Source organism: Pan paniscus, chromosome 11 (assembly GCF_029289425.2).
Source record: "Pan paniscus chromosome 11, NHGRI_mPanPan1-v2.0_pri, whole genome shotgun sequence".
Taxonomy (NCBI): Eukaryota; Metazoa; Chordata; class Mammalia; order Primates; family Hominidae; genus Pan; species Pan paniscus.
The window spans coordinates 10,903,674-10,913,561 of NC_073260.2; the positions used below are offsets into that span (position 1 = coordinate 10,903,674).

The 9,888-nt window shown below is 50.0% G+C and overlaps 1 pseudogene; it reads right to left on the bottom strand.

Annotated features, from left to right (window-relative positions):
• Positions 1–1,195: 1,195 nt before the first annotated feature.
• Positions 1,196–9,644, bottom strand: LOC129398688 (protein PAT1 homolog 1-like; annotated as a pseudogene).
• Between the last annotated feature and the right edge of the window lie 244 nt (positions 9,645–9,888).

Genomic DNA, 9,888 nt, shown 5'->3' on the forward strand with positions numbered 1-9,888 from the left:
CCTGTGGTCCCAGCTACTTGGGAGGCTGAGGTGGGAAGATCACCTGAGACTGGGGAGGTGGAAGCTACAGTGAGCTGTGATCAAGCCACTGCACTCCTGCCTGGGCGATAGAATGTTACTGTCTCAAAAAGAAAAAAAAAAAAGTCTAATTTTTTTTTTTCTTTTTGAGACAGAGTTTCGCTCTTGTTGCCCAGGCTGGAGTGCAATGGCGCGTGCGATCTCAGCTCACCGCAACCACCACCTCCCAGATTCAAGTGATTCTCCTACCTCAGCCTCCCAAGTGGCTGGTGTTACAGGCATGTGCCACCACGCCCAGCTAATTTTGTATTTTTAGTAGAGACAGGGTTTCTCCATGTTGGTCAGACTGGTCTCAAACTCCCGACCTCAGGTGATCCGCCCACCTTGGCCTCCCAAGGTGCTGGGATTATAGGCATGAGCCACCACGCCTGGCCTAAAAAGGTCCAAATTTTATATCACCTGCAGCTGTGAATAAAGGTTCTCACTATTAGTAGCCATCAAGAATTTCTTAAGAGACTACCATTACAAAGCCTATTTCTCCTGATAAAAAGTTATCAGAAATTGTGTGTAGCTGTTTCAAACATGAAACCTGACATAAAAAGTTATTTTCATAGAGGCAAGCTCACATTTCACATGTATTTATTTAGCTACAGTGTCTCGTTCTGTCACCTAGGCTGGAGTGCAGTGCTGTGATCATAGCCCATTGCAGCCTTGAACTCCTGGGTTAAAATGATCCTCCCACCTCAGCCTCCCAAGTAGCTGGGACTGCAGGTGCACACCACCACACTCGGCTATTTTTAACTTATTTATTTATTTTGAGATGGAGTCTCGCTCTGTCACCCAGGCTGGAGTGCATTGGTGCAATCTCAACTCACTGCAACCTCCACCTCCCAGGTTCAAGTGATTCTCCTGCCTCAGCCTCCCAAGTAGCTGGGATTACATGTTGTGCGCCACCATGTCTGGCTAATTTTTGTATTTTTAGTGGAGATGGGGTTTCACCATGTTGGCCAGGCTGGTCTCGAACTTCTGACCTCAAGTGATCTGCCCGCCTTGGCCTCCCAAAGTGCTGGCATTTCAAGAGTGAGCCAGGGCGCCTGGCCCTTGTGCATCCTTCTTGATAAAGAAAGGGAGGTTCCTGGCTGTTATCAGGAGAATGTCAGCTGCTTGCTCTGTGGAGAGCAAAGGAAGAATACAGGCAACCATTCTCTTCTCTTTTTGGATATACATGATCTGTACAAAGTGGTCATCACTAGGCCTCTCTTGTCCAGGCAATTTCCCCCTTAAGTTGTCATACATGCTACAAATTTTGTGCTTTCCATCATCCATTCTAGCTTTAGGCAATAACTTCTTTCATAGTCCTCCACATCAAGGAGTAATCTGTAGGTTTTCTCAATTATGATAAGGGTTTTGTTTGTTTGTTTGTTTGTTTGAGATGGAGTCTCCCTCTGTCGCCAGGCCTGGAGTGCAGTGGCATGATCTCAGCTCACTGCAACCTCCACCTCCCAGGTTCAAGAGATTCTCCTGCCTCAGCCTCCTAACTAGCTGAGACTACAGGCGCCCGCCACCACGTCCGGCTAATTTTTGTATTTTTAGTAGAGACGGGGTTTCACCGTGTTAGCCAGGATGGTCTCAATCTCTCGACCTCATGATCTGCCTGCCTCGGCCTCCCAAAGTGCTGAGATTACAGATTTGAGCCACTGCGCTCGGCCATAACAAGGGTTTTTCTCCTCTTGTCTCAAACTTTTGTTTCATCATCCTCACTCCAAGATGTCACAACAGCATCAATCATTTTTTGCTGATTATTTACACTAGAAACAGTCAGCTTTCCCAAAGAGCCCACAAATTGCACTGGATTATAGGCGCACTCCAGTTTGGCCACCTGAGGGGTGATGAGCTTGGTGTGCTCCTTTTTCGGGCCATCACCTTATATTTCTTCAGCAGCTGACAGTTTTTCCAAGTAATTCTGGTAATAAAAATAATCCAGGGATCAGTGCTTTGCAGTTGCATCATCTGGAATTTAGGGACCCAATCCTTTTCCCACTGCAACATGAGATTGGCATATGGATCCTTTCAGAGAAGATCTTGATGACTGTTCCATTGACTTCCTCTATCTCCTGCACCATTGAGACTCTGATGCTGATTTCTATTCTGTTGCTGTCTCTGATGCAAGAGTCGACAGTGCTGTGGATGAAAGTGAGTTGCGTCTGGTATAAACATTGGGGCCTGAGATCTTAGGTTTTGCAGGTGAAGTCCTGGGCCAGGAGGGTGCTGCTGTGGAGGTGGTGCAGCAGGGGTGGAGCACTAAAGAAGGCACAGAAGCCTGGTGCTGGGGGAAGCATCTGCCCAACTGGCCCTTGTAGTAACTTGGGATTCATAGCAGCAAGTAGACTACCAACAAATCCAGGGACCCAGGCGAACTGGCTGAGAGACATACATCCAGACTGTAGCGGGACACAGCAGAGCTGGCTTGGAGATGTCCTGTCACTATAGGGAGCAGGATATTGTGGTGGCATTGGGGGCTGAACATGGACAGGCGTCAGACACAGAAAGTGTTGGGTGAGACTGGATACAGCCATCTGCTTAGGTGAGGTGCCTATGGGGACAGCTCTAACAGGAGGACTGCCAATGATAGGTGAAGTTGGCCGCCTTGGTAATGCATGTTCAGAAAGGTCCCGATCATCTTCTGGAACCTGGGGGCCTCTGAGGCAAGGCACACTTTAATACAGACACTGTAGGCATTTCCTGAACAGTAGTCTTTGGATTCCCCTCAGAACTTCAGATCCATCCCAGATACTGGAATTCAGACTTCCTGGTTGGGGTTATAAAACTGGCCTGGTTTGCACTGCCCTCATGATAGCTGGATCTTCTAGTTCATTTTCAATCACCATCTTACTGAGCCTTTCTGCCAGATTCTCCTCATGGTCACCCAACAAGTCCATTTCATCCCTCTCTCCATTGCCTATTTGTTCAATAACTGCCACTGGTTGCTTTTCTTCCAGTTCAGCCAGGCACTCATGTGCTTCCCGCCAGTCATCATCAATTGCACCTGACCCGAATGTCTTATCACTGAATTGTTCAATTTCCTCATCTTCTTTTCCCAGGCCCTGAAATGCATCTTCAACTTCATCCACAGGACAATCCTCCAAAGATTCTTGGGGAGGGAGGGAGGGAGTGGGGAGAAGAGTAGGGAAGGGAGGGAAGAAGCACTGACTCCCCGGGCTCGGGTCCTCCACCGACTTGGGACCCCTGGCTGCTGCCATACGCCCAGTTGCAATTACATTTAAAGACTTAGGCCAGCCGGGCAGGGTGGCTCATGCCTGTAATCCCAGCACTTTGGGAGGCCGAGGTGGGAGGATCATCTGAGGTCAGGAGTTCAAGACCAGCCTGGCCAACATGGTGAAACCCTTTCTCTACTAAAAATAAAAAAATTAGCCGGGCGTGGTGGCACACACCTGTAATCCCAGCTACTCCAGAGGCTGAGGCAGGAGAATTGCTTGAACCCAGGAGGCGGAGGTTGCAGTGAGCTGAAATCGCGGCACTGCACTCCAGCCTGAGTGACAAAGCAAGACTCTGTCTCAAAAAAAAAAAAAAAAAGACTTGGGCTGGGCGTGATGGCTCATGCCTGTAATCCCAGCACTGTGGGAGGCCAAGGTGGGTATATCACTTGGGGTCAGAAGTTTGAGACCAGCCTGGTCAACATGGTGAAACCCCGTCTCTACAAAAAATACCAAAAAAAAAAAAAAAAAAAAAAAAAAAAGCCAGCCATGGTGGCACACGCCTGTATTCCCAGCTACTTGGGAGGCTGAGGTGGGAGGATCACTTGAACCGGGAGGCAGAGGTTGCAGTGAGCCGAAATTGCACCACTGCACTCCAGCCTGGGCGACTGAGCAAGGCTCCATCTCAAAAAAAAAGCTGTCACAGATGCCAGTAGGAGAACAGGTTAGTTGCAAACAGATGGGAAGTATTGAAATTTGTGAAGATGGAGCTGGGGAGCCACCCCCAGGAGCGATGCACACCAGCCTCCTCCTTCCTGGGCCAGCTGCACCTTGGGCACACGGGACCAGAACTCCTCTAGCAGGAGGTCCATGGGTCCCCTGTCCAAGACAAGCAGTGGCGTCCTATGCAGCTGACTGCTTAAGTGGATGTCTGGGGTGTGGACCCCCACCTTGGCCGAGCTAGCTCATCAGAACATGTTCACTTTCCACAGGAACCATGGACATAAAATAGAATCCTGCCCCACACAGGCCACCATAGGCCCTGCCCAGCTGCCCCAAAGAGGGTGCTGATCAACATTTATTGGCTCACTTGCCAATAAATCACACTGAGTGCCCATGGCACACCGCTGCAGAGGAGGCTGAGCCCAGCCTGGCTCTGAGGATGAGTCTGCTTGGCCTGTTGATAATCCCACCTCCTTGTCAGTGATTGTCAACAATTCGTTCAGAAATGGACACGTGACTCTATTTGGGCCAATGTGGAGAGGCTGGCTGGGGTTCTTTCTTCAAAAGCATCTAGAAGTGACTTTTTTTTTTTTTTTTTTGAGACAGAGTCTTGCTCTGTCGCCCAGGCTGGAGTGCAGTGGCACCATCTCAGCTCACTGCAAGCTTCGCCTCCCGAGTTCACGCCATTCTCCCACCCCAGCCTCCCGAGTAGCTGGAACTACAGATGCCCACCACCACACCTAGCTAATTTTGCTTTTGTATTTTTAGTAGAGACGGGGTTTCACTGGGTTGGCCAGGATGATCTTGATCTCCTGACCTTGTGATCCGCCCGCCTCGGCCTCCCAAAGTGCTGGGATTACAGGCGTGAGCCACCATGCCCAGCCTAGAAGTGACTCTTTTTTTTGAGATGGAGTCTCGCTCTGTCACCCAAACTGGAGTGCAGTGGTGCAATCTTGGCTCACTGCAACCTCTGCCTCTCGGGTTCAAGTGATTCTCCTGCCTCAGCCTCCTGAGTAGCTGAGATTACAGGTGCCTGCCACCACACTCAGCTAATTTTGGTATTTTTAGTAGAGATAGGGTTTCCCTATGTTGGCCAGGCTGGTCTCAAACTCCTGACCTCCAGTGATCCATCCACCTCGGCCTCCCAAAGTGCTGGGATTACAGCTTTGCACTCTGTGTTATGTCAGCCTGTACATGGTCTTCTTAAGTCAGTTTGAGTTGGTCCCTTACAGCAAAAAGCATCCTTACTCACAGCTCTGGGATAATCAGAAGACCAGATAATCAAATACCATTCACTGTGCCTTACCCGCATTCTACAAGGTAGTATTGCCCTCACTTGCAGATGGAGAAATGAAGGTTCAGAGAGGCTAAGTAACATGCCCAAGGTCACACATTCCCCACGCCATGTCAGGACTATAGCCCACGTGGGACCCACTCCAGATTCCACGTTCTTTATCCTGGTAACATGCCAGCAAAGGAGGAAGCAAAAGAACTTTAAAAGCAGACAAAGGAGCTCAGGAAACTCTGCAGTTTGGGGCACTCAGCAAAGGGGCCGATAGCCCCTGACTTCAGCAGACGGAACCAGAAGCACTTACAATTCGAGTTTACAAGAGAAGGTACCACTCGCTACTTAAAAAGTCAGGGAACAGATTTTTATAAAAGCCATCACCTTGGTAAGGCGTGGTGGCTCACACCAGTAATCCCAGCACTTTGGGAGGCCGAGGTGGGGGGAATTGCTTGAGCTCGGGAGTTCAAGACCAGCCTGGCCAACATGGTGAAACCCAGTCTCTAATAAAAATACAAAAATTAGCCGGACGTGGTGTCTCACGCCTGTAATCCCAACTACCTGGGAGACTGAGGCGGGAGAATCACTTGAACCCAGGAGGTGGAGGTTGCAGTAAGCTGAGATCCCGCCACTGCACTCCAGCCTGGGCGACAGAGGGAGACTCGTCTCAAAACAAAACAAAACACCAGCCTTGGCCTGGTGGCTCACACCTGTAATCCCAGAACTTTAGGAGGCTGAGGCAGGAGGATTGTTTGAGCTCAGGATTCAAGACCAGCCTGGGTAATATACCGAGATCTGACCTCTGCAGAAAATTTAAAAATTAGCCAGGGGTGGTAGCACGGTCCTAGAGATCCAGCTACTTGGGAGGCTGAGGCAGGAGGATCAGTGGAGCCCAGGAGGTCAAGGCTGCAATGAGCTGTGGTTGCACCACTGTACTCTGGCGAGTACATCACTGCCTGGGTGACAGAGTAAGACAGAGTGAGACCCTGTCTCAAAAATAAATAAACAAAAATAAAAAAGGCCAAGTGCAGTGGCTCATGCCTGTAATCCCAGCAGTTTAGGAGGCCAAGGCAGGAGGATCACTTGAGCTCAGGAGTTTGAGACCAGCCTGGGCAACATAGTGAGAACTGTGTCTCTACCAAAAAAAAAAAAAGAGAGAGAGAGAGTAAAAAAAGTCAGGCCTCACCCATAGCCTACTAAATCAGAACCTTCAGAGAACTGGGAGCGGGCAGGAATATGCCTTTTAACAGGTTCCTGTGGTGGAGGAGTATACAGCTTGAGGGGTTCCAAGCTTCTATCTCCAGCCTAGACTGGGGCCCCGAATTCCAGACTTGTGTATCCAGCTACTTACTTGACATACCCTTTTGGATCTCAATTTTTTTTTTTTGAGACAGTCTCTGTCACCCAGGCTGGAGTACAATCGCATGATTGCAGCTTACTGCAACCTCCGCCCCCAGCTTCAAGAGATTCTCCTACCTCAGCCTACTGAGCAGCTGAGACTACAGGTGCCCACCACCACACCCAGCTAATTTTTTTTTTGAAACTAAGTTTCACTCTTGTTGCCCAGGCTGGAGTGCAATGGTGCGATCTAGGCCCCCTGCAGCCTCCACCTCCCGGGTTCAAGCAATTCTCCTGCCTCAGCCTCCTGAGTAGCTGGGATTACAGGCACCCACCACCACGCCCGACTTTTTTGTATTTTTAGTAGAGATGAGGTTTCACCATGTTGGCCGGGCTGGTCTCGAACTCCTGACCTCAGGTGATCCACCCGTCTCGGCCTCCCAAAGTGCTAGGATTATACGCGTGAGCCACCACGCCCAGCCATGCTTGAATTATTACAGTGGGTTCCTAACTGGTCTCACTGTTTCTTCCATGGACTTGCCTACAGTTTATTCTCAGCACAGTAGCTGGTGTGATCTTATAACACTACATGAGATCACACCACATCTCTGCCAGGGTGATCATGTAAAAATGTAAGTTAGATGGTTACTTCTTTGCCTCCATCTCTCTGGGGGCTCCATCTCAGAGTAAAAGCCAAAATGGCCTTCATGGCCATCCCTGCTCTGGCCCCAACCTTGGCTCTATCAACTCTAGACACTGGTCCTCCTCTCTTCTGCACTGTCAGTCCTGCTTCTGCCTCAGGACCTTTGCATATGCTGTTCCTTCTGCTTGGAAGCTCCTCCTTTTGCTATCCCCAAGGCTCAGCCCCTCCCCTCCTTAAAGTCTTTTTTTTTTTTTTTTTTTTTTGAGACAGAGTCTCACTCTGTCACCCAGGCTGGAGTGCAGTGGTTTGATCTCGGCTCACTGCAACCTCCGCCTCCCAGGTTCAAGCAATTCTCTTCCTCAGCCTCCCACGTAGCTGGGACTACAGGCGCCCACCACCATACCTGGCTAATTTTTGTATTTTTAGTAGAGACGGGGTTTCACCCTCTTGGCCAGGCTGGTCTTGAACTCCTGACCTCGTGATCCACCTGCCTCGCCCTCCCAAAGTGGTGGGATTACAGGTGTGAGCCACCCTGCCTGGCGAAGTCTTTTGTTTTTGAGATGGAGTCTCACTCTGTCGCCCAAGCTGGAGTGCAGTGGTGCAAGCTCAGCTCACTGCAACCTCCACCTCCCAGGTTCAAGTGATTCTCCTGCTTCAGTCTCCCGAGTAGCTGGCATTACAGGCGCCCGCTAGCACACCTGGCTAATTTTTGTATTTTTAATAGAGATGGGATTTCCCTGTGTTGGCCAGGCTGGTCTCAAACTCCTGGCCTCCAGTGATCCATCTGCTTAGGCCTTCCAAAGTGCTAGGATTACAGGCGTGAGCAACTATGCCTGGCCCACTCCTGCGTCTTTGTTCACGTGTTAACTTCTCAGATCTTACTTTGTATCTCCCCGCTTCTCATTTTTCTCTATAGCAATTCACACCGTCTAATCTTTCCTTGTTTTTGTCTGCATCCCTCATTAGGATGTCAGTTTTGGCCGGGTGTGGTGACAGAAGGTGATAGAGTGAGACTCCGCCACAAAAAAAAAAGAAAAAAAAGAATGTCAGCTTAATGAGGTCAGGGGTTTTGTCAGTTTCATTCACTGCTGAATCCCCAGGGCCTGACTGCGGCCCATGGGAGGTGCTTAATAAAGGTTAACAAATGAATGAAGGGGACACCTGGAGCCTGGAGAGAAGTGAGTCGCTCAAGGTCATAGCCATCCAGAATGAATGACTTTCATCTTAGAACGAATAAAGCACCGAGTCCACAGCTCCAGCCCAAGGTCCTTGTCACAGCCGTGCCAGGTCCTGGACCTCAACCCCAGGACAGAGCCAAGGGATACCCCAACCTCAGGGAGTGCCTGTCAGGCTCTGCCAGGACTGGAGTGCTCACACGACCAAGTCAGGGGGCCACATGGAAGAGGAGCAGGAAGGGTGGAAGCCAAAGCAGCCATGGCCAAGGCCAGGAGCCATCTCCCCTCCCACCCCTCCAGCTGCCTGAGTGCAGGCATGACAGACAGCGGCTGGGCCCAGAAGCCCGACTCTCTGGGGGCAGGGGAGAGGCCTGCAGTTCCCATCAGAAGAGCAGAAGATGCAGAGCTGCTGCGGGTTGCCCCAGCACCAACGGGAGCTTCCCTATGGCCCATGCTTCCTTCCTGGTGTTGGCCCCAACCCAGCAGAGAGCGTCCTGGCCAAGTCCAGGCTCTGCCACCTCGCGCCCTCTGGTGGCCACATTGGTTAGTGCCAGAGGGGAACCCAGGATCTCCCCCAGCCCCTCCCAGGCGGTTCCTCTTCCCCTAAGCCAGGGTTTCAGCTGCACAAGAGATGATCCAAAGGGCTGGGGGACATCAGCAGCCCTTGGACTGGCTGGGCCCACCCTGACCAGCAAGGTGAGGCTGGTAATGACTTCGGGGATGACCACATCAGCCCCAACAGGTGAGCACTCACTGTGAGCCGGGCTCAGGCCAGGCCACTCTATACCCAACCAGCCACAATGACCGAAGAGTAGACTAAGGCCCAGGGAAGGGATGGCACCCACCCAAGATCACCCAGCACAGAGGTGATGCTGGATCGGCCTGACTCCTCACCTGTCCTCCCCTCTCTGTCCCTCCAATTGCTCAACCATAGATCAGGAAGCCTCCTCCCAGGCCAGCTGAGATGCAGAGGCTCAGCCATGAGTTAAAAAATATAAAGTAAAAATACAAAAATTAGCTGGGCGTGGTGGCGCATGCCTGTAATCCCAGCTACTAGGGAGGCTGAGGAAGGAGAATCGCTTCAACCCAAGAGGCGGAGGCTGCAGTGAGCCGAGATCACACCACTGCACTCCAGCCTGGGTGACAGAGCGAGACTCCGTCTTAAAAACAAACAAATATATATACATGTATATACATGTACATATACGTATCGTGTATATATGTATATATACATGTATATATACGTATATACATGTATATATACGTATATACATGTATATATACGTATATACATGTATATATACGTATATATACATGTATATATGTATACATGTATATATGTTTATACACATGTATCTATGTATACATGTATATATGTATATATACGTGTATATATGTATATATACACGTATACACGTATATATACACGTATACATGTACATATACACGTATACACGTATATATACACGTATACACGTATATATATACGTG